The sequence below is a fragment of the Macrotis lagotis genome, chromosome X, assembly GCF_037893015.1.
Source record: "Macrotis lagotis isolate mMagLag1 chromosome X, bilby.v1.9.chrom.fasta, whole genome shotgun sequence".
Classification (NCBI taxonomy): Eukaryota; Metazoa; Chordata; class Mammalia; order Peramelemorphia; family Peramelidae; genus Macrotis; species Macrotis lagotis.
In genome coordinates this window covers 452,715,733-452,740,041 of record NC_133666.1, presented here as the reverse complement: position 1 = coordinate 452,740,041, position 24,309 = coordinate 452,715,733, and the positions used below count along the sequence as shown (strand labels likewise).

General features: G+C 39.1%; 1 long non-coding RNA gene and 1 pseudogene across 1 annotated transcript; both read right to left on the bottom strand.

Moving 5' to 3' along the window:
- Nucleotides 1–9,679: 9,679 nt before the first annotated feature.
- LOC141497993 (uncharacterized) lies at nucleotides 9,680–10,626 on the bottom strand. Its single transcript, XR_012471511.1, has 2 exons — nucleotides 10,544–10,626; nucleotides 9,680–9,955 (listed from the first exon to the last, which is right to left on the bottom strand). It is a non-coding gene; the product is annotated as an uncharacterized LOC141497993 (long non-coding RNA).
- Nucleotides 10,627–19,920: 9,294 nt separating this feature from the next.
- LOC141499825 (OCIA domain-containing protein 1 pseudogene) lies at nucleotides 19,921–20,665 on the bottom strand (annotated as a pseudogene).
- Between the last annotated feature and the right edge of the window lie 3,644 nt (nucleotides 20,666–24,309).

The following is a 24,309-nucleotide window of genomic DNA, read 5'->3' as shown; positions in this document are numbered from 1 at the left end:
GAATATTCAACAGGAGTTGATGATGCTAGACTGCAAGGAGATAAGACACTAGAGATGGATGTCCAGATTTGGGAATCATCTGTTTAGAGATCGTAATTGAAGTTAATGAGATGTCTAAGAGAGGCTGTAGAGGGAAAAGAGAAGGGAGACAAAGATAGAAATTTAGATTAAGTTACTGTTCATGATTAGCACATGAATATTAGTCCAGTCTGAGAAGGAAGTCAGAGGAGAAGGAGAGTCAGCAGAGAGAGCATTACAAAAACCCTAGCAGGAGAGAATATTCAGCAAGATAGAGTGATGTGCAGTGTAAAACATTCAGAAAATCAGATTGTTTATATGGAAGAATTCCTCAAATATAATAATGCTCCACAAAGTTAAATTTTAGACTTCTGTACATCTCAGTCCTCCAGACCACATACCCAAATCTTGAAAAAGCTTATTTTTTTAAAATAAGGAGATATGCTTAAAAAGGCTGTCCTATAACCAAACAACTGGCACAAAACAGTAAAGTTAAAAAAAAACTTTACTCCTTGAGTAAAGTTACATCTTATATATTCTTACTGTACACAAAGTATATTTTAAAATAACTTTTTCCCAAATTAATACACTTGCTTAAATATACTGATAAACATTTTTATCTATGAGTACTCATAAAATTTTTGATTAGCTGAGCCTTACAAAACCAGATGGAGGTGGGGAAGTAACAATGTCCCCTTTTGAAAGATAAAGACAAGGTGATTGGGGAGATTTATCAGCTTGATGAGTTTACCGGAAGGTGAACCTTTGTTTTGGACTTTTAATTTCTTCTCCCTCTGGAGGGTGTAGACATTCCCATTGGCACCTCATTAAGAAGCCTCAGCATATCTCCTTCCCTTGAGTGCCTATCAATAGGCTAAAGGATAAAGTCTCAGCTTTTGAGGAAGCATTGGTTATTGGGGTGCTGGGAATTAGCAGCCACCTCTTGGTGCTGGTCTTATTTTAAGGTTTTTTCCCCTTCCCATGAAGATTACAAACTCGACATCAATTAAAGAGGCCTAAGGTGTGGGTTTTCTGGTAAAAGTGGAGATGGGGGAAAAGGTCTGTGCATTCACTTAGCCTGTTTGAGATTCAGAGAAAATTCAAGTTTTCTCTCCCTCTTTTACCCCCAGATGTGATAGAGAAAGATAGTGGTGAGAGAATGAGCCTTTGGGCCTAGAGAAGATGTAATTTAACTTTACAGCTTTGATATGGTAAGACAGTTCTATCATGCTAGAGGTTTGGACAGATCCTACGGTACAGTTGGAAATTACCAAATGGTACCAAATGGGGAGGAGACAATTTGTTTATGTGAAGGTCTTTATATGAGTTCATTGTTTTGTATTGGGTTTTGTGTGTGTGTGTGTGTGTGTGTGTGTGTGTGTGTGTGATGAAATAAAGGCTGTCCTATACCTGTTAAATAAACAAAGTTGCCTTGAATCCTTGTTCGAAAGTCAGGACTTTTTGCAAACCTCCTTGAAAACCTGCATATAGAAGAGATACTAAGTAAGGGGGAAACAAGTCAAAGTTATTTTTTTAGGGAGTGCCTTCCCTAGAACTGAAGTCAATCATGTGAGGCTAGAGTTTGGGGCACTGAATCACAGGTCACAGAAAAGAAGGTTAACTTCTTTTTATTTAGGAAGCCAAAGGAGCTAAGGCAGAGAATCTGACAAACTTTCTGAAATTTGATCAATGGGAGAGAAGTGAAGAAACTCAAAAGTGACTGGTAATTGTATTCTGCTTGAGACTCAGGGAAAACAGCTATGAGTGGCTTCTGTTTGCACTGGGGCTAGGGCAGATCTGTCAATCAAAGGCAACTCAACAAGCTAGCATCTTCACCTGGGAAGAGGTAGGAAACACATTATCAATACACAAACCTCACCCAGCAGTTCTAATAACTGAACCTGCAGAAGAGGGAACAAGGGGAACAAATCCATAATTTGCCATTGTACTGATCCACAAACAAAAGTTTTCAGTAAAAACGACAGAAAACTGAGGGTCTTGCTTCTGGAAAGTAGGGAGAAAAAGAAGAATTCTGTGGTTATCTACAGAGAATATGCTATATTATGTTGCAGGGGAGAAGCACAGGGAAGGAAGGAGACTTTACTTTCTAGATTGTAGGAGATACAGAATCTTCTTTGAAAGAATAAAGGGGATTTTCAAAGAAATAACAAAAAAATAGAAAGAATAGAAGAGGTAAGAGTAGATTCTAATCCACACAAAGAAATCCTAATTTGTAGAGGGAATGGCATATCAGGAAAAAGAGAAGAAACTGGATCACCTGGAGCCCAGAAAGTAATCTGATGAGGAGGAAGCTATTTTTTCATTCAGTTCTGAGGAATGACATAAATCTGCAAGTTCCAATAGAAAAGGATTCATTCTTGGGAGAATAAAAGAAAAAAGACCTAAGTAGAGATACTTGGGAAGTATTTTTGTAAAAGAAAAAATCTTAATTTTTTTTTTTTGTTATTGGGGCAGCTAAGTGGTGAAGTGGATGGAGCAGCGTTGTAAACAGAAAGACCTGAGTTGAAATGTGAACTCAGACACTTAAATGCCTGGCTGTGTAATCTCGGGCAAGTCACTTAACCCTTTGCCTTAAATAAATAAAAATTTAAATTTAAATTTAAAATTTAAATTTAAAATTTTCTTTTTGTTATTCTAAATTTCTCATACCCCCAAAACCTGAAATTTTTATATACAAAGAAAATGTAAGTAAAATTGAACATGGAATTAAAATAATTATTTATAGCTTATTTTCTTAAAGTACTCAAATTGAGCATGTTAATTCCAAAGCTATCTGGCTTGTCTGTTGCTCTCTGAATTGTCTTCTGATTTCTTTTAAATAATTTCTTTAAATGCTTCATTGATGACCTTTTCTTTCTTCCTTTTTTTAAAACATCATTATCACTAACCAGTTCCCTCTTCATTGCCAACATTAGTCCAGCATAGTCAAATAAATCCATCAATTGGTCATGTCCAAAAAAGTATATCTCATTCTGTACTTCTAATATAACAACTTTCTATTGAGTTCTCCTGAGTCATGGCTGGTCACTTTATTGATCATAGTTCTTAAGCCTTTTAGTATTATATAACCTCTCTGTCACAATCATTCAAATTCAGCCTCAAATTTCAGCTTCAAATTTCACCTGTGTGACCCTGGGCAAGTTATTTAATTCTGTTTGCCTCAGTTTCTTCATCTGTCAAATGAACTGGAGAAGGAAATGGCAAACCTCTCCAGTTATCTTTATCAAGAAAACTCAAAATGGGATTACAAAGAGTCAAACAGGACTGAAGCAATTGAAAAAAATAATAAAGCCCTCTGTGTTACAAGTTATGGTCCCAAGAATCTCAGTACTGGAAGTCTTGGGGAAAAATTCTGGAGGCATATATATACACATACATATACATATGTGTGTGTGTGTGTGTATGTCATGGTAACTGGTTTGTGAAGATTTCTGGGATTAAGGCAAATAATAAGGGAGTTTAAATGGTAGGTGGACTTTCTTTGAAGAAGGGACACCTCAAGAAGAGTTACCTCAGGATCCTCAATCTGTTTCCCAGCATTTCATCAAGAAGGACTATGAGAACTGATGACTGTAGATGATGTTGGAAATGTGATATCACAGATTTACACCAGTTAGATGAGGCTACTCCTCACAGATGTTATTTCCTCCCCACTACCCAGTGGCCAGGCAGCTGAGAATAATTACCAATGAATTGCCTTTCTTAGATCCTGAAGTCAGGAAAAAACACTGATTCTGACATTCTCACTGCACTGGTTAATTCCCTTCTCTTTTGAGTGTTCTGCTTATTCATTATTTATGTTCTAATTCATCTTCCTTGATACGTAAAGTTATTTTAGGGCACTAGCCTTGGCAATGTGTCATTCGGAGAATGCTAGAACTAATCTGGAAAAAAAAATCAATGAACTAAATAAGGGCTGTCTAACCTCACTTTTTAAAAGTTTGTATTGAAACAATAGACAAAATATTTTGATTTGCCTTTTTAGTGAGAACTCTGTAGTAGCTTAGCTTCATTTACTAAACCACAAGTAGACCACATAAAATCTCATTGAGGGCCACATTTTGGACAGGCCTGAACTAATTCATTCAAGGCTTGATTTTGAGAGATAAACTGGTTGGAAGAACAATGAGCTATTTTTGCAGGTAGTACCAGCCAACTGCCAATACCTACTATGTTTTAAGCTGGTCCAAAAAAATAACTGGCTTAAGTCCAGAGAGAGAGTCAATATAATCAAATCTGAATTATTTCCCAGAAACCCTATGAGGCCAATATCCTAAGACTAGAAGTGAGGATACAAGGAGGAATACTAATCAGGAATGACGTGGTTTTTGCACTTTTGGTACTTGATTTTATTCCATAAAAGTGAAGCTACTAAAACCTTATTACATGTGAAACATTTAGGTTCATTATTATAATTTTTTAGCTAATGTATAATTTGTTCTTCCGGTTCAGCTCACTCCAATCTGCATTAGTTTTATACAAGTCTTCTCAGCTTTCTCTGAATCTGTCCATTTCTCCAACTCTTGACTTCAAGGCATTTTTTTTCTGGCTCTTCCTTGTGCCTGGCATGCTCTTTCTTCTTATTTATATTTCTTGGCTTTCTTGACCTCCTTTAAGTCCAAGTTAAAATGCCACCTGCTACATGAAGCCTTTCCCAAGCCATTCCTCTCTTTTGTCCTCTATATTGCTTGTTGTACACATTTGTCTGCATGTTGTTTCCCCAGTTAGATTGTGAGATCCTGCAGGGCAGGCATTGTCTTTTGCCTTTTTTTTCCAGATATTTGCTTCTTAGCACAGTGACTAGAACATGCTGTTGTTATTGTTTAGTTGTTCAGTTGTATATGATGCTCTGGACCTTGTGGCCCCTGCTATCCATGGGGTTGGCAAAAATACTGGAGTGGGGGTAGCTAGGTGGCACAGTGGATAGAGCACTTGCTCTAGAGTCAGGAGGACCTGAGTTCAAATTTAGTCTAAGACACTTAATAATTACATGGCTGTGTGACCTTGAGCAAGTCACTTAATCCCATTGTCTTGCAAAAAGAAAAACAAAACAAAGCAAAACAAAAAGATACTGGAGAGGTTTGCTATTTCCTTCTCTAAGGGACAAACAGAGGTAAAGTGACTTGCTCACAGGGTCAAACAGTAAGTATGTGAAGCTGGATTTGGCTCGTCTCACTACTCTATCCACTGAACCATAATACTGCCCTAGCTGTTAATAAATATTTATTGATTGATCCTTCCTTTCTCATTTCTTTGGTTTAATAACATTCCATTCCAGACATATGTTATGAGCAGTTCAGTTCGTCCCCAACTGATGGGCACACATTTTGTTTCTAGTTCTTTGCTACAACAAAAGAATGGCTACAAATATTTTTGCACACATGGGTCTTTTTTCTCTCTTTGGGAATAATATTGTTTGAAATCAGTGTTTGGTTTCATATATACAGGAAATTGAGAGAAAGCTGTTAGTTTAAGATTTCACAGGTATCTGCCAGAACATTACATTACAAAGGCAGGGGTCTCTGGGCTATTAATTAGACTGAAAGACACTAGCCAGGTGGAGGAATGTGGATGTAAGACAAAAGGAAAGAATTCACCTAAAACAATCACTGAGCAGGAAGAGCTCCTCTAGCCAGACCTAAAGATGTCAGAGATGATAATAGACTGCAACCAGCTCCAGCTAATCCAGGTAGATCCAGGATCCCCAATCTTTCACAAGTATGCATGCTTAATAAGTCTCATGCAGAGTAGTTTACACACCCCCTGTAATGATTGAGGCTCTTGAGCATAAGATGTATCATATGAAGGGGGAGGAGGGAACATATTAAGGCATGATATGAGGGTGGGTGTGTCGATTAGACTGTTCCCCTGATGACTCAGTCCAAAGTCTGGCTTGGAAGGGAGGAGAAAAGTCTTTCAAATTTTCTATAAGACTGGACACTGTCCAAATTTGGGACTCTCTCCACTGAGGGAGTGCCTGTTTCCTACAGGGAATGTTAAATAAATAATCTTTCTGTCACTCCATGCTAAGGTTCATTATTAGGGGACATGTGACCCCAATTTGGAAAAAGGGGTTATAATTTCATTTCTAGCAATATCCAATAGTGGTATCAAAAGGTCAAAGGGTATGCAATTTAGTGACAGGCAACATTTTCTTTAGGGATATTGACCATTTTTTTGACCTAACATAATCCATAGTTGGGAAGTGAAAAGCTGATTGAGAAAATGAAGTCTGAGAATGGATTTGGATTGCTGAAATTACACCCTCCCAGCCTTTTTGTTCTTATTCCCACCTTCCCTTATCTCCTACAACATTCCCCTTTACAATCATCCCTCTGTCTTTCCTTAATGTGCATGCTCTTCATTGTCTCCTTGCACCCAAGGCAGTATACTTACTCACATACACACTCACCTATATCCACATTTCTTTTTACAATCTTTCTCTTCTTTTTTTTTCCAGCCCATCTTTCTACCATTTCTTTCTTTCCTCTCCCTCCTTATGGAAGGAGAAGGAAACCATCGTTTTCTCTAGCTATCCACTGAAGAAAGCTAAGGGAATATGTCCAGTAGGCTCTCAACAGTCTCCTAGGGCAGTTGTGGAGAACTTTTAGCCTGTTGACCTATATAAGGCCGGTGACATCATTTGATTTGTCATTGCCAAGGCAATCACGGGGGGACCTGAAATTCAATAAATCTGAGAAGTTTTTAGGGGTGAATTAATTAAATCTTTGATCAAATATAGCAGGCTAATTTTTAAGTTTTGGCCCTTGGGAGAAAAAATGGCTCCCCTTCCCTGTCTTTGGGGGTTTCTTCCTTTCTGAGGTGAGCATAGAGTCCAAAATAGGGCACAGTTGCTGGTTTCTGCCTTCAGGCTCCTGTTCCCATTCCAAGGCAAGAGAACTGGGATTCTGGGGTGGGAAATAAGCAAGCAGGCAAAACAGGACAGAACTGGGTTCTGCAGAGCCGCAATTCCACTCAAGAAAGGGATGGAGCAGGAAAGAGTCTGGAAGAGAGTAATAGAAGACCCCAGATAGGACAACCAAATATCAAGATTCATTTCTTTTTCCCCAGAGCCTCATGGAAGCAGTGGAGGGGAAGAGAGTGGGAAACAGAAGGAGGTAGTAGCAGCAGTGAACTAGGAAAGTGTTCCTCTTCCTACATAGTGAAGAAGATTCCCAAGATCTTGCCTGGTCTTCCTACCCTTCCCAATTCCTTACCCAAACCTTGTATCAGTCTATTTTGGAGTACTGTATTTAATTTCAGAGGCAGTATTTTAGGAAAAATATTGACAAACAAGTTCTCTCACAATGAGAGAGGAATGGAAACCATGTAGATAAAAGTCAACTGGAGTTATTGGGAATATTGTGATAAAAAGGGAAGAACACAATGCTGATCTTCAATACCTTATTATCTATTTCTATGCCTTTACACAGGGCACCTCTACTTCTGAGAATCTCTAGCTTCCTTCAAAGTTCAGCTCAAGTGCCAACTCTAAAGTGGAATTATCTCCTCATTCTCCCAACTGGATAGTTACTCCTCTCCTCCAAAAAATATATTGTATTTATTTTGTATCTATTTATCTATCTATGTATTTGTATCTATTTATCTATGTATTTGTATCTATTTATCTATCTATGTATTTGTGATCTCCTTTGATAGTCTTGAATCTCCCTGAAAACAGGGATTATTTTACTTCTATCTTTGTATCCCTAGTATCTAGCAGAATTCCTTTGCACACTGCAAACAATTAATAGATGCTTATAGATTGAATGATTTATTCAAGTATTTGAAGGGCTATCACAAGGAGGACTTGTTCTGTTGGACCCCAAAGTCCCAGAGAGACTTGACTTTAGGGAAAACCTTCTAACAAAGTGCTTTAAAAAGAGGTGATCTAAGTCAGGAGATGGTGGTTTCTCTCTCCCTGGAAATATCCAAGCAGAAGCTAGATGTCCACTTGTCAGGAATGGTGTAGGAGAGATTCCTAGTAGAACAAGCTTGAGGGTCTCTTAGGTCTCCCAACTTGAAGATTCTGTAATTCTTTGATGATCAGATTTAGCATAAGAACTCTCCTTACCTCTCCTTGGTCTGTTACTTAGCTAATTCTACTTATACTGCTCTTCTAATGGACAATGGTGTTATTTTCCTGTTCTCAATGAGCTGTTGGTTTTTTAATCTTCTATTTTCTTCTATTTCCTGATATTCATATATTCAATATATATTTATATTATACAGATTAGCAAACACAATTGTAAAACTTTTTGAAGTGAAGAAAGAGCTGTTATTTATGTGTCTTGAGGATTTGCAAAGAGAAACTATAGAAATAGAGGAATATTGAGGTACTTGGGGGAAAAATTCGTTGCTAAAGAAGAAACAAGAGAAACCTTGATAGATAGTACATGACAGCCATTCCAACACAGAGAACATGATAGAGAAATCCAGGAAAGCCAAGTATAGTCTTATGTGCATTGTTGATTTGGGGAAAGCCAATTTCCAAGGTCCAGACAAAGGGTCCAAAGGCTTAACATTTTGAAGAAACAATTGATTCAACCAGGAAGATTAGCTCTTACCAACAAAAATGTGAAGACACAAGCAAAAATGATTCTGATGAGCAGAAAAACAGGGAAATTAGCTAGAGACACCATTGTGGGCACACTGGTGTAACTTCAACAAATTCAAATTAAAAAAGAACATCTATAGAACACAGATGTAGGGACAGACAATGGAAGATGAATATAATAGAAGCTATGATCCTATAAGAACTGTCAGGTGTCAAAAGAGTTCAGAATATGCTAGTATAGGAAATAATAATAATAACTGCCATTTATATAGTACTTCTGAATCTACAAAGCACTTTGCAAATGTCTCATTTTATCTTCAAAGCAACTCTGGGAAGAGGGGACTATTATCCTAATTTTACAGATGAAGTTAAGTAACTTTTCCAGGGTTACATGGCAAGGAAATGTCCATGATCACATCTGAACTCAGATCTTGGTGATTCTGGTTCCAGCTGCCTGATGAGTGCTAGGGACAGCCAAAGGGTGTTTTTTGTTTTGTTTTGTTTTGTTAAATCACATTGGGAACAAAGAAGATCAAACCTTTGAGATTACTACTGGGGATAATGACTGTATTTTTAAAATGGTGTTGGGGCAGCTAGGTGGTGCAGTGGAATTCAAGAGGACCTGAGTTCAAATCCAACCTCAGACACTTACTAGAAGTGTCACATTGGCAAGTCCCTTAACCCTGTTTGCTTCACTTTAACTGGAGAAGGAAATGGTAACTACTCTAGTATCTTTGTTAAGAAAATGTCAAATGGAGTCATGAAGAGCTGCACGTGACAGAAAAATGAAAACCAAAAAGAAAGTAGGTTCTGCTCTCAAAATAAAATACACACGCACAAATAAATGCATACAATATTTGCTCACTGTAACTAAAAGGTAAATTTCAGATGGTGAAGGGGAAACAATAGCAGCTGAGAAAAATCAAGAAAGAAATTTAATTTGAGCTTTGAAAAAAAGGCTAGGAATTCTTTTTTTTAAAAGATTTTATTTATTTTGAGTTTTACAATTTTTCCCCAATCTTATTTCCCTCCCCCCACCCCCACAGAAGGCAATTTGCCAGTCTTTACATTGTTTCCATGGTATACATTGATCCAAATCGAATGTGATCAGAGAAAATCACATCCTTAAGGTAGAAACATAAAGTAAAAGAGATGGCAAGATCAGACAATAAGATATCAGGTCCCCCCCCCCCAAAATTAATGGTAATAGTCCTTGGTCTTTGTTGAAATTCCACAGTTCTGGGGCGGCTAGGTGGTGCAGTGGATAAAGCACCGGCCCTGGAGTCAAGGAGTACCTGGGTTGAAATCCGGTCTCAGACACTTAATTGATTAGCTTAACCCAATTTGCCTTGCAAAAACCTAAAAAAAAAAAAGAGGAAGGAGAGTGCAAATATCTCCAATCACCACTCGAGGAAATGGTTTTGGAACCTGGAGTGCTTGCAGAGAGAGGCGTGACTGCCCTGGCCAGAAAGGGCAGATCTCCCACATTCTTCTTTCGTCCTCTTTCTCTCTCCTCTCCCCACCCCACCCCCATGCCTCTTCTCCCTCTTTCTCACATCCCAGTTTAAAGGCCTCTTGCTACCTAGCCCGTGTCTAGCCCAGCATTCCGGGTGCGCTTAGATCCACAGACAAGGAAGGGGATCTTTCAGACCAGACCCAAACCTCCCATCCTCTCCTTCCTAGCCCCTCCAGTGGGTGGGGGAGGAGAGCGTCTCTCCCTCTGCTCAGCGGGTGCCCGCACCTGCCTCCGCATCCGTAGCCGCACTGGCACTGAAGGTCAAAGGGAGGAAGTTCCCGGGCGGGTGGCACGCCGGGGCCCCCCACCCGGGATGTCGCAGCCCGCGCCTGGGACGCCCGAGCATCCTCTCTGGGTCCGTCCCGGTGCCTGAGCTGCCTGCAGGGGGTGTGTAGCAGCCAGCCTTCCCTCCCGGCCCTGCAGCCGCTTACCTTGAAAGACATCCTGCACATGTCAGCAGAGGCTCCGGCCAGGATGCCCGCCTCAGGGCAAACGCTGCTGCGCCCGGGTTTCCTCTCTGGAGGCGCCCTGCCTCACTCGGGTGGGTGAGCAGGAGCACAGGAGCGAGGCACCAGGCTGGGGCTGGGCTTCTGCAGACTGACTGGGTCTGCGGGCGCCTCACGCAGGAGCCGGAGCCGCAGCTGCTGCCGCAGCAGAGCTCGCAGGACGCCCCATGCCCGCGCTGATGTGGACCGGCCTCAGGCGCAGAAACTTGCTGTGCTTACACGTGGGCACAGCCCAGCCCCAGCCCCCTCCAGTCTCCCAGCACCTGCCTCCACCTGGGCCTGGAAACGTCTTGTCCCAAAGCCACCCAGTCACACAGACCTGTTCATACAGTTTGTTTTTCTTAGAGCCTTTAAAGTTTTCAGAAGGCAGTTCTCTCATCCAATAAATCCAACAAATAAATAAACAAAAGCCGATCCCTTTCGATGGGGAGAAGAGTTATCCAGTCAATAAATATGAAGCGCCTACTATGTGCATCACACTGGACAGATATATAGGACAAAAGAAAGTCGCTGTCCTTGAGAAGTTCACAGACTAATGGAGGAGAAATTTGCTATACTTTCTCTTACACTGTGCAAATCTCCCTTTCCTCCATTCTCCCAATTACCTGTCCCCTTATGGCCCTTGAAGCTTTTGTCCCAAAAAAACATGTTCACTCACACACACACACACACACACACACACACTCATATAAAGAGTTTGCTTTTCTTAAAAGTTTTTGTAAGATAGCTCTCTCTCCTAATAATCAATGCATTAAAAAACAACAAATAAACAAAACCTGATTCCTTTCAATGGGGAGAAGAAGTGTTTTCAGTCAATAAATATTAAGCACCTACTATGTGTCCCACACTATACCAAAATATAGGAAAAAAGCAAAACTCTGCCCTTGAAAAGTTTACAGGTTAATGGGGAAGACAAACAACTATGAACAAAGAATCATATACACAAAGGATAAATAGGAAATTACCTACAGAAAGAAGTCACTAAAATCAAGAGATGGTGGGAAAGGCCTCTTGAGCAAGGTAGGAATTTCAAGGAATCCAGAGAAACCTGGAGGCAAAGATAAGGGGGAGAGTCTTCTAGGCATGAAAGAGCACCAGAGAAAACCCCCAAGAGTCAGAGTCTCTTGTGGGAGCAGAGGCAAGTAGGCCAGTGTCATGGTCTGAGAATCTACTTGCATTTTGATGAGGGTGAGGGACGTTTGAGTCCTCTTTACTCTCTTCCCACCTGCCTTAATTTGATATTAAGTCTCATTCATTCTTCTTTCAATGTGTTTTCTTATATCCAGGTCTTCCTTTTAGTTCCAGTCATACTCCAGACTTTTATATCTCCCTGGACTCTTTCCCTTTCTAATTGGTTCCTTTCTCTTATATTTCTCCACTTGGATCCATCACCATAGTACATTTTTAATCAACAAGAATTTACTTAGTGCTCATCATGTTCCAGGGACTGTGCTTAGTAAGATAAAGAGAAAGGCAAAACCACAGGCTTCTCCTTCTAGGAATGTATATTTTATTATATTTTTTAAAGGACAACTGTATTTCCAGAAAACATAAGGTTTTGTACAAACAAAACAATGTAGCTACAGCAAATTCCTCTGATAAAAGTCTATGAATTCTTTCACCTTCTTTGATTAGAACTTCTGAGCAATTTTCCTGTATTATTTATTGAATTGGGGTTGTGCAGGGTATTGAAACCCTAACCCAAAATGACTACTCAGAGTCCTCTCTCAAAGTGGCAGCAAAGAGTTAAAATTTAATTCGGTTCTTGCAAGAAGCAGGGCAGTTCCTAACTCTCTATGAAAGAGGAAAAGCTAAATTACAGAAGCTGAAGCAGGGTTAAAAAAAACCCACAAAAACCACAACCTCCTTCCCCTCCTCTTTTCTGCTGACCCTTACAATTGGTCAAACTTGATGGTCCAAAGAGAAGGGGAGTGTACCTAAGCTTTCCCAGGAGGGTCTGACTTTGTTTACATCTTATATGGTTAGGGTGACATAATTTTTCTAGCCGGAGATCCGGGTTTTCATGCTCAACTGATTCTTGAGAAATAGAAACTGAGGCCTATGGCTTAGACAAGTCCTATGTTTCTGAAAAGTCAACACTTTTACCCCCACAATCTCTTTTCATTATATTCTCTGCTGACTTTTCACCCATTCTATCCCCTGTTCTGCTTGAATTTTTGTAATAACTCCTCACCTCACAATGCTGTTCAATTTCTTCATCTGCACTATCTCAGCTCACAAGAGTCCAACCTTCTCTCCTTAACATCAACATTCGGGCTTGGTCTTCAGCCAAAAGAATTTGAGGGAGGATTTTATGAACTGTACTAGTAACCAGCCGTATCATGCATGGTATACAGGCAGGGAGGATTATCAAGACTCCTAATACTAGAAGTCCGTACCATACTAATTGATGCCACCAGCTTCCTCCGAACCAAGCCCACTATGAAGTATTAAAGGGAGAGTTCCAAGTCTGGACAGGGACATGGGCCATTTTTCTAATTTTTGTGGTGATCTCCTTCACCAATTCTCCATTGTCATCAATTTTCATACAGCAAGTAGACAAATTCGATTTTCTACAAACACCCCCTTCCTCAGACAACATAATCTACCACTAATCTGTGTTGTAGTACAGCTTCCCTAGTTTGGGTAATCTCATCTGCCAATAAGTCCAGTGCCATTGCCGTTTGATTATTTGTAATTTCCACTATAGCCTGAAGTCTAATGATTCTATTTAACATGGTGTCCTGTATTTCCAACTCCCATCTTGTGCTCACATAGCAGGGCCACACTCCTTAATTATCCTTTGTGGGGGGTCAGGCATCCCCCCAACCATTAGTATCTCCAGTTATCGTTAGAGAAGTATCTATACTCTGTTTCTGATTTCCTATGTCATCATATAATTGAACACCCAAAGAACTTCTTATTTGATCTGGGAGGAAAAAGAACTTAGATCTAATTAATCCTATATAGCAGATCCCTGTCCAATTTAGTGGGAGGTGTGTATAGGCTATTTGCCCGTATACCCAATAATGCCCTTTTAGAGCCGGATTCTTTTTCTGGAAAATCCTGGTCTGATTATATTCTGTTACAGGGTAATACTGCATATCCTGATCTCCTAGAGGGCCTCTGTCACACCTCATCTGCCCATCATTTTTGTACTGGCATTTCCACAATTGTGGCCCTTCTTTCCAGCTACATCTTTTTTTTTTTTAGGTTTTTGCAAGGCAATGGGGTTAAGTGGCTTGCCCAAGGCCACATAGCTAGGTAATTATTAAGTGTCTAAGACCGGATTTGAATCCAGGTACTCCTGACTCCAGAGCCGGTGCTTTATCCACTGCGCCACCTAGCCGCCCCCCCCCCCCCCAGCTACATCTTTCAATGCAAGGTTCTCCACCTCTATTTTGGCACTCCAAAGTAATAAAGAACCCTTTCCATCCACTGTAGTTTACCCATCTCCAACTTTAAAGCTGAGTAATCAGGGGACCATTGTTCTGATTATACTTTTTACATTCTGCTATGGATAGGTCACCTTTATACTTTCCCACTCCACTGAATATATATTGGCAATGATTCTCATCCATTTTGTCAGCATGACATCTAACCCAGGTGCCATCATTACACTGTACATGGGTCCTATCCCAAGGGCCTGGTACTTACTGCAATCTGGCACTAATTGTATATTGTCAACCTTAGCAGAGAAAGTCCACCTGCAACTACTTTGTCCTAAGTCAAGTCCCTTCCCTGTTTGGTTAAGGCAATATCTCCCTGTCACGGATTCTGCCAGTGGCCATTGGTGTTCTTTCTTCTCATTCCAAAATCCAGTTCCACTACATACTAAGGACTTTTTACTCAATAATCAAACAGGTTCAAGTGGAACCGGCACCCATGGCCACGTGCTCAATCCTTGAGGCTCCCCACAAATCCAACAGTTAGTTACATTGAAAATATTAGCAGTGGTTTGAATTAAGTCCTGAAAAGTGTTTTCCTCTTCAAAGAAGGTGTCTAAAAACTGAGGCCTGATATAACAAGAGGCTCATACTTAAGAGGGACACCCTCAGAACATGATCTCTAAGGCACATTTCTGCAGGATTGTAGTCTTGACCAGAGCCTAGAAAGCGAAGGGGGCCAACCCCAGGGAGTGACACTGTAATTGCACCCAGGAATGGGTCCTACGTGAAAATCCCTTATGTTAATATACAATTATACCATCTAGGAAGCAAAGGAGTGATAACAAAATTACAACAAAGGGGAGAATACCAAGAATCCTCCACCTCTGGGCAAGGTGTTGGAGAGTTCATTAGCCCTATACTCGTTTAAAATGCAGTTTCAATTCATTCATGGATTCAGAGTCCACAGTCCATTCTTTTGATAGATTCATAAATCTTTTTACTCTGGTATGGTGGGTCCAACCTCGTTCCTGGGTCCACACAGCAGTGTCTGAGGTCAGGAGAACCTGAAACAGTCCTTCCCAATTTGGAATCAACTTTTCCTCCTTCCACATCCTGATGAACACACAGTTGCCTGGTTCAAATTTGTGGACTGCAAACCCTAAAGGAGGAGTCTGTGCAATGTCCTTTTAGTTGAATATCTTTCAAATGTTGGGCCAGTACCTTTATGTGGGGGTCCAGCCTCCGTGGGGTCCTTGGAACCTGACAGGAGGGATAGAGTTGGCGAAATGAGTTGAGTCAACAAGTAGGTAAAGGCAGGAGCAGGTTGACTGACTGCCAGCTGCTTAGATTTATTTTTATAGTCTCAAAATCATATGAAACAAGCAAACTAAATCATTTCCTTGGTTACAAAAGTATACAATTTTCATCCTTAATCATATAGTTCATATGGTTACAAGTTTGATCATGTAGTGGTTACAAATGTGATCATCAATCATGTAGTTAATTTTCTTGTCCCTGCTCAGACTGTGATGACCTCAACCTGCCTGTTGCCTAGTTTGCTGCTGCATAGTAAAGTTATTGATTAAAAAGAACTTTCCTTATAAAAATCTTTGATATAATTTGTTTAATGGAATGCTTCTATGTTTTTGTACCGTATAAATAATGTTTTTCGATATGCTCCCTTGACAACCTATAGTGAGGATAGTTATGTTTGTCCACCTGTCCGTTGACTCCTTCAATAACTAATTTTCCTTTCAGCCCTTGTTGGTAGACATTACAGTTTCTATGACTTTTTATTCTTTGCCAATAAACTAAGGCTGTTAGAGTTCACATATTGGTTACTTATACTAACTATTCTCTCACCATCTTTATCATATATTCCTGTGTATGATAAGGTGGGGGCAAAACTGTTAATTTCCCTGGAATTCTATCTGACCCATCTTGTATCTGGTTTCCCTGTATATATTCTGACATCTCCCTGGAACTCCCAGTGCTGTATCTTCCAAAGATTTCATAATGTTGAAGCCTTTTGTATGTCTCAGGGAGAGGCAGTCCTATTAAATTTGGACAGAGTTCACAATCTGTTTTATTCAAGGAATTTCTCTGAAATCCTTCCTTTATAGTCATTCCACTATTAGGATGAGTAAGTTTTTCAATCAATAATAGACCTATAGATATGGGTATACATGGAATCCCTATATATATATATATATATCAAAGAAGGAAATGTTCCATCAGGCAGTGTGACTGCCCTGAGTCTTCTTGCCACGATTGTGTCAAACAGCTTAGAGACCCTGGCTCCCAACACCTTTATATATATTCCCTGACAAACATCCTTATTATCTAAACTAGGATCCCATTGTTCAATTGGGCCAAGAAATGGATGGCCATACAACATCTCATAAGGAGATAACCCAATGTCCCGTCTAGGCTTTGTCCTGATCCTTAACAATACAAGGGGCAGGCATTTGGTCCAAGGTAATTGTGTCTCAAGAGACAACTTTGTTAACTGTCTCTTAATTTCCTGATTCATTCTCTCCACCTTGCCAGAGGAGGCCAGATGCCAGGGAGTATGTAGTTCCCAGGAAATTTCCAAGGCTTGAGCCAGGGACTGGAGAACCTTGGGGGTAAAGTGTGTCCCTTGATCTGAATCAATCTTGTCCACCATACCATACTGGGGAATTACTTGTTCTAGCAGAATTTTGCTGACCATGGGGGCAGTTGTTCTTGAAAGAGGGAAGGCCTCTACCCAGGAGGTTAAATGGTCTATTATGAGCAACAAGTATTTGAGGTGGTCAACAGGAGGCAGCTCAGTAAAATCAATCTGTATGCTCCTGAAAGGGTCTAATTCCCAGAGGCCGTCCCCCTGCCAGTGTTCGGTGCTAGGAAGCCCTATTTGTTCTTCAACAAATGAGACACCCATCTACCCATTGCCTGACTATTGTATGGAGACCATGAGTTACATACTTGGCTAAGACGGCATCACACAGATTCTGGACTCCCTAATGACTGCCTTGTTATACAGTCTGCAAGACTTGATTCATACTTGCTTTGTTCAGTACTTCCTGTCTTATGTCTTCTGAAAGACAATTGATGGTAAGATTGTCTCTGTGCAATCTATCTTTCAGATCAGTATGTTTTGCTTGGATAGTAAACTGTTTATTGCTCTCCTTCAAGATGGAAGGAGTACATTTTTAAAGGAGACAAATAAATGACTAGATACAAAAATGATTGATAGGGAGTAGATAAACCTGAAGTGAGAGGAGAAGGCTCCACAGAAGGCACTGTGGGAGAACTGGAAAGGCATCTTGCGGAAGATCTGCTCCTTCTGACCACTGAAAACACTACTGGGAAAAGAAACTTGTTTATTAATAATTCTCCATTGCTTCCTGCATTGAATTCAGGACTTTCCCCTTTACTGTTTCCCAAAACAAACTCCAGTTCTTGTCAGACTTATCTCATTATTTCCTACATAAGGCACTTCTTTCTATTTTTCTGATTTTGTATAATAATGCTATGAGGTAGAGATGATTGTATTCCCATTTTAGAGATGAGGAAACTGAGGCTGACAGAGGTGAGTTGAGATTTGGACTCATATCTTTCTGATTTCCAGGCCCAGAACTCTCTACCCATTACCTTCCTACTGGTCTTTTTAGAGAAATCAATCTATCACCTACTGTCCCAATTGCCTTACCCCTTAGGTGGATTGTAATCTTCTTAGCATTTCATTATATATTACTCCATAGTGTTTATTCTCTAGTTATTCCATATGTGTTAATCTCATTTTCCTAATCAACACGTAGAAAAGTAGAAGCTCCTCTACCCAATGCAATGGATAAAGAGTGAGATTAGGAGTTAGAGACCCAAAACCATACTTCAGAGCCTCAATTTCCTCCTTTCTTAAAATGGAGATGAGAAGAATATTTGCTGAGCATAAAGCAACATATGTGCTTTGGAAGCAGAATTCAGATTCTTGCTCTACTATTTGTGACTTTGGGCAAGTCACTTCTCCTTTCAGGGCCTCAAATTCCTCATATGTAAAATGGAAGGCTTAATTTCTAGTAAATATCTGAGGTTCCTTCTAGCTCTCAGTCTTAATGCTTCCCATCTTCTGTTCTTCCTACATACCACAAAGGGAGGCAATAAGGTTTAGTACCATATTGTGTCCAAGTTACAAACAGGTTACACCTGTTTAGTTGCCAGTAGACTCTGCCTAGATAAAAACTGGAAAATAGGATATATCTTCTGAGCTCTTTCCCTTCTTTTTTGGGCACCCCTCCAGTAAACTGTGGTTCCTGGGTCACCTCTATGTTATCTTCCTCTGGAGCTATGTCTAGTGAGTTCTAGCTTTAATAGCTGGGATCCTTGAGTTTATCAAACAGAAAGCTGCTCTGCTCATTTTTTTTATATACCTATTTGTTCCACTTACCCATCTTTATTAAAAATGATTAAATTATTTTAATGATTACTGTTTTGCCATCTGGTTTTAATTTGAGATCTGTTTCTATGAGGTCCCCTTTCTTTCTGCTTTTCTTTTTTTCACTAGCTCCCTTTAGATTATTCACTTTTTGTTCCTTCTGATGAATATCATTATTTTTTTTATAAAAAATAATCTTTTGGTTGTTTGATTGCTATGGCATGGAAAAAAGTAATTAATTCAGTCAGTATTGTCATTTTTATTACATTGCTTTGGCCCACCCATATTTCCTCAATCATTCATATTTATCTTTATTTGTAAAAAGAATGTTTTGTAATTATATTCAAATAGTTCCTGTGTATATCTTGGCAGATAGACTCCCAAGTATTTTTAACTTTTGTTATATTCTGGAATTTACCTTTATCTTTCTTCCTTTTTGGCATTGTACCGATACACTGATGCTGATTTATGTGGATTTATTTTATATTGTGCAATTTTATTAAAATTGTTAACTTTTTCAATTAAATATTTTTATTCAGTGTTCTCTAGTTTATCTGCCCCAAATGATCATTTTGTTTCCTATTACCTATGCTTAATCTCTCAATACCCTTTTCTTATCTTATTGCTATAGTTAGTATTTCTAATATTATGTTAGGTATATAGCAGGCTTACCTGATCTTACCAGAAAAGCCTTTAGTGTTTGTATTTTTTAAATGATTAAAATTTTTATATAAGGCACTTATCCAGTGCAATTCACAAGGCCAGAATTATTTTGACTCTTAATCATAGAAGATCCCCTGGAAATTTGAGATCTTGTCATCAAATGATGGAATGTGGTGGGAGGAGGGTGCCTTCTTTATCTAGGTAGCATGTATTTTCTTTAAACAAGGAGGCAGTTCTAGGGTCTTGCTAATATGGGCTGGTGGTATAAAAAGCCCAAACACCAAAAGAGTCAAAGCTCCAGTGATTCTAGCAGAATTCCTCTTTTTTTTGTATATTGTTCTCAACTTTAATTGACAAGATATACATGAAGACATGACAAAATTTTAGGAAAAAAAAGCAAAATTTTCACATAGGGTTTTAATACTTAACGTTTTGGTTACTTTGCCCTTATGTGCATGGACACACACAAAGTACTTGATCCATCTATGTCCATTCCAGTGCATCAGAGTCTTTTGATGATACTTTAAGAGTAGTTTAACCAATTTTTGTAAATGATTTTATAAACTATAAAATCATTGTCTAGTACCTTCATTTATCTAGTTTCCCAAGCAGTGTATACAATAAAGTCCATAATTAATTTTAAACCTTCTGTTAAGCCACACTACTAATATCCAAGTTTCTTCTTTTAAATATGCTTGTAGAGGCTGCTTCTACACTTTCCTGTAGATGCTCATGACCACTTAAATGATTGATGCTGGTTAGCTGAAATTTTCTTCAGTAGACTCAACACAAACTCTCTTCAATAGATGACAAAATTTTTCACTCATCCCAAGTATCTCCATATTGATTTACTTTCCCTTCTTTTTTTGGTGTTCTTTCCTGAAAAGACCTGATTGGGGTGTCACCTTTTTGTGACAAGGTTACTTCATATGTTTCTCGGTTCTTATTCCTTAATTCTTCATATGTAACAATTTTTCTCTTAGGACTTTCTTCTACAGTTGTATCAGGTCATTGGACATTATAATCAGTAATACCAGTAGGAGCTGATTCATTCATGGAAGCACTGAAGGGAACTGGTTCATAAGGAGGAAAAGAACCTTCTTTTGCACTGCTTTCAGATGTGGGAGATGATTCGATATATGGATGTGCAGGCATTTTTGATTCAAATCCTGGCTTTTGTGAAAAATAGCCAGGTGATGCAAGTCGACGTCCCTGTCCCAGTAGCAGAGCTTCTCCAAGAGGAGAATTTTCAAGATGTTTAAACTTCTCTTGGCAGGTTTTCACATAAGAAAATTTTCCAGCAAAGTATCCCATTACACAAGCAAATATAAGTTTAGGGACAGAACCATATTTGGGGTGACTGGAAAGAATTCCTTTTGCAATTAATCCCCTGGGTAACCAACATACTTGTTGCAGAAAAGGGAACAGATCTGTACCAGAAGCTGTCTTGATTACATTCAGTGAAGACTCTTCTTTCCTCTTCTGTTGGAATGTAATCCATTCCTATGTTAGGGAGTGGTGGTGAGACTTCTGCATTCTGCTCTGTTCCAAAATCAGTCCTTCCATCCATCTTTCCTCCTGGCGATGGTGGCAACAGCGTGCAAGAGCCCCGCTAATCCAGAATTCCTCTTTTAAGAACATCTTCCCATTTTTATCTGGCAATGTAATTACACTGAATCCCAAACTCCATCATTGTAAAGTTATAGAATTACCTCCTAACTTCTCTAGTCCAGTGGTATCATATTCAAATAGATAGTGACTACAAAACTGTACATAAAGATGTTTGATTAAAAACAGATATAAATATTCTCTATGCTTTATTATATTTTTATTTCATTAAATATTTTCCCAATCACATTTTAATTTGTTAGGCAGTATATGTGACCCATGAATTTAATTTGACACCTCTCTTTTAATCTACCTCCCATGTACAGTAGGGAACATACATCTCAGACCAAAAAGGTCCAAAGGTCACTGCTTCCCCCAAGATTCTGAGTACTATCCACATATTTGGCCACCCATGAGCCAATCTACCTACCTCTTCAGGTAGAGTTTATACTCCACTATCCTCAACATACTCCATAGATCATCTGTTCTTAACTCTTAGAACTAAGCTTCTATACCCTTGGTATAAGTGTATCAGATTTCATAGACTCAAGAACTTCTCCCAACTTTATGGCTTTTATCCATGCCAAGTCAGTCTACAAGTCTACAAACTTTTATCTTAGTGGTAATCAAAGCATCCTGCTTTGTTCTGGTTCTGTAATCAAGGAAATCAAGCTCTTATGGGAAATGTTACAAAATATTCAGCCCAAAAAACCTTACTCCCTGATTTTCCTAGTAGCCTATGGATGCATTTTATAATCCAACTCACATCAACCACAAAAAGTATTGCCTTACTTACCTATGGCCTTCTTGAGCCAGAGTTTCATCATCAGTACCAGAACATTAGAAAGTAGTATTTTGTTTAGCCCTGTTAAGGCAGAAAAAGTTGCGCTCCCCACCCCCCAACCTGAATGACTACACAATTAAACTAGTTGGAGAATCATCAAATTCAGCTGGCTAGAACCACCTGCTGACCAGGCCAGAGACTGCACTTGAAAAAGACCTGACAGAAGGGATTTATTCATGAAGGAGTTTCAGCACCAATTACCAGAATGAGGAGTTATAGTCTATCACAACTAAATAGCTTGGGTACCATTGCAATTTGGGATGATCTTCTGTATTCATTAATAACTTATCCCCTGGACGAGTGATCAAGGAAAATAGTTTTCACTAAACTGGATCTTCTTAGGGCATGTGATCTTATGCAAACAAGAAAAATGATGAATGGCGGCCAGTGTTCTGGCCTTGGTATGGCTTGTGTGAAAATGGTACTTCTGTCTCTCAAATTCACTTATCCAATTCTAACCCTTCTGTTGACTTCCAGTCTTAGATCTCCAACTGTCCGTTGAATGGATACCTTGAAGACATCTTAAATTCAAAGTATCTAAAACTGAACTTTCCCCCAAAACTGCTCCTTAGTCCAATTTCTTTATTTCTGTCAAGTGTGCCACCATCTTCCCAGTCATCCTGGAATACAACTTTGGTATCATCCTTTGCTCCTCGCTCTCTCTCATCCCACTCTTGTGTTGCTAATTCCAGTAGATTCCACCTTCTTAATATTTCTTGTATACTGTCCTTTCTCTCCTTTGGCATTTCAACCATTCTGGTATACACCTACATCACCTCATACCTAGACTATTTCAATAGCTACTGGTTGGTTTCCCTGCCACAAAGCTCTCCCTATTTCAGAGCATCCTCCATTCATCTTCTAAGGTAATTTTCCTGAAGGGCAAGTCTGATCATTTACCATTTGGGATTAGTATCTGTATGAATACATTCCTTACTTAATAAACTCTAGTGGCTACCTATCACCTTAAAAAACAAATTGAGTCTCTTTTGACCTTTGATCACTCCTATCACCCTCTGCCCCCAACCTTCAGTCTTCTTACATGATTACAACTTCCCATGTACTCTGTAATCCATTAATGCCAGTCTCCTTCCTATTTCTTACACTGAATCTTCCAATCCAGGCATTCTCAAGGCTTGTAATTCTCTCCTTTCTTCAATTGCCAGCTAAGATTTATAAGAAGCCTCTTCTGATACCTCTTAATTCTAGCTCCTTCCCTCTATTGATTATTTCCCATTTTTATTTATAGCTTGTCTGTACATAATTGTTTGCATGTTGTCTCCTCCAATAGACAGTGAGTTCCTTGAGAGTAGGGTTGGTATTTTACATTTATATCTCTGGCACACAGTGATTAATAAGTGTTTATTCATTGACTGACTGAATGGACATGGTATTTTAAGACCTTTTTTAGGAGTGTCTCTATGATAACCTCATCTTCTTTATGGATCCCATACCAAATAGCCCAGGCAATCCTTCATTGCCTATAATAGATGAGCACTAAGCAACAATGCTTTCTGTTCATTAACTTATGAAACAATACAAGAAAAAAGATATTCACTTAACAAGTGAATAAAAAAATTTATGTGGATCTACTTGAGATCCATAGTGTATATTATGTGCTATAGTGAGTATATCTGTTTCTTTGAAAAATCTTCAAGGGTTCATAAATTTTGTGGGTTACTGTGATTTCATCTGCAAGTTTTCTACTCTAATAGTGGCCAGTGACTCTAATAAAATAGCCTGAAGTTTTCCAGTGGCCATTATCCATTTTTTCCTGTTCTGACTAAAGATCACCTTTCTTGATATAGGGAAAAGAGAAGAAAAAGCCGAGTTTAACACTTCCATCTCCTTTCCTTGTCATTCCATCTACTCAGAGTAATGATCCTGTCTCTCCCTTGATCCTAGTTATTTTCTTTAGCTTTCTTTGCCAGGCTAAACTCATTTTTAGATTTGGTGTCCTATCATTCCTGTTACCCAGGTTTGAAATCTTGGAATCATCCTCAACCCTTCACTTTCTCTTATACCCACCTAATCTTACCATATCCAATCAGTTGCCAGGTCTTACTGAATTTGTAGTCATTCAAAACATATTTCCATATTAGTCATGTTGTAAAAGAAAATGTAGACTCCCCCCTCCCAAACATGAAAAAAAGAAAGTGAAAAATAGTTGTTTTGATAGGCATTCAGAATCCATCAGTTAATTTGTGTGGAAGTGGATACCATTTTTCATCATGCATCCTTTGTAAGTATCTAGAATCATTGTATTGCTGAGAATAGCTAAGTCACTCACAGTTGATCATCATGCAATATTGTTATTACTGTGTACAGTATTTTCCTGGTTCTGTTTACTTCACTTTGTATCAGTTACTTTGTTTCAGTTTGGTAAGTCTTTTCAGGTTTTTCTGATATCACCCTAACTCAGTAGTAATCCACCATAATCACATATCACAACTTCTTCAACCATTCTCTAACTGATGGACATCCCTACAATTTCCATTTCTGCTATAAATATTTTTGTGCAAATATGTTCTTTCCCCCTTTTAAAATTTTTCTTTGGGTTATATACCTAGGAATGGTATGTCTGGATTAAAGGGTAAGACCAATTTTATAGCTCTTTTGGGAATAGTTGCAAATTGTTCCACAGAAAGGTTGGATCAATTAGCAACTCTACCAAAAGTGCATTAGTGTCCCAATTTCCTCACATCCCCTCCAACATTTATCACTATATTCACTATTCCTTCATACTAACTTTTCCAGAATGATTATCCAT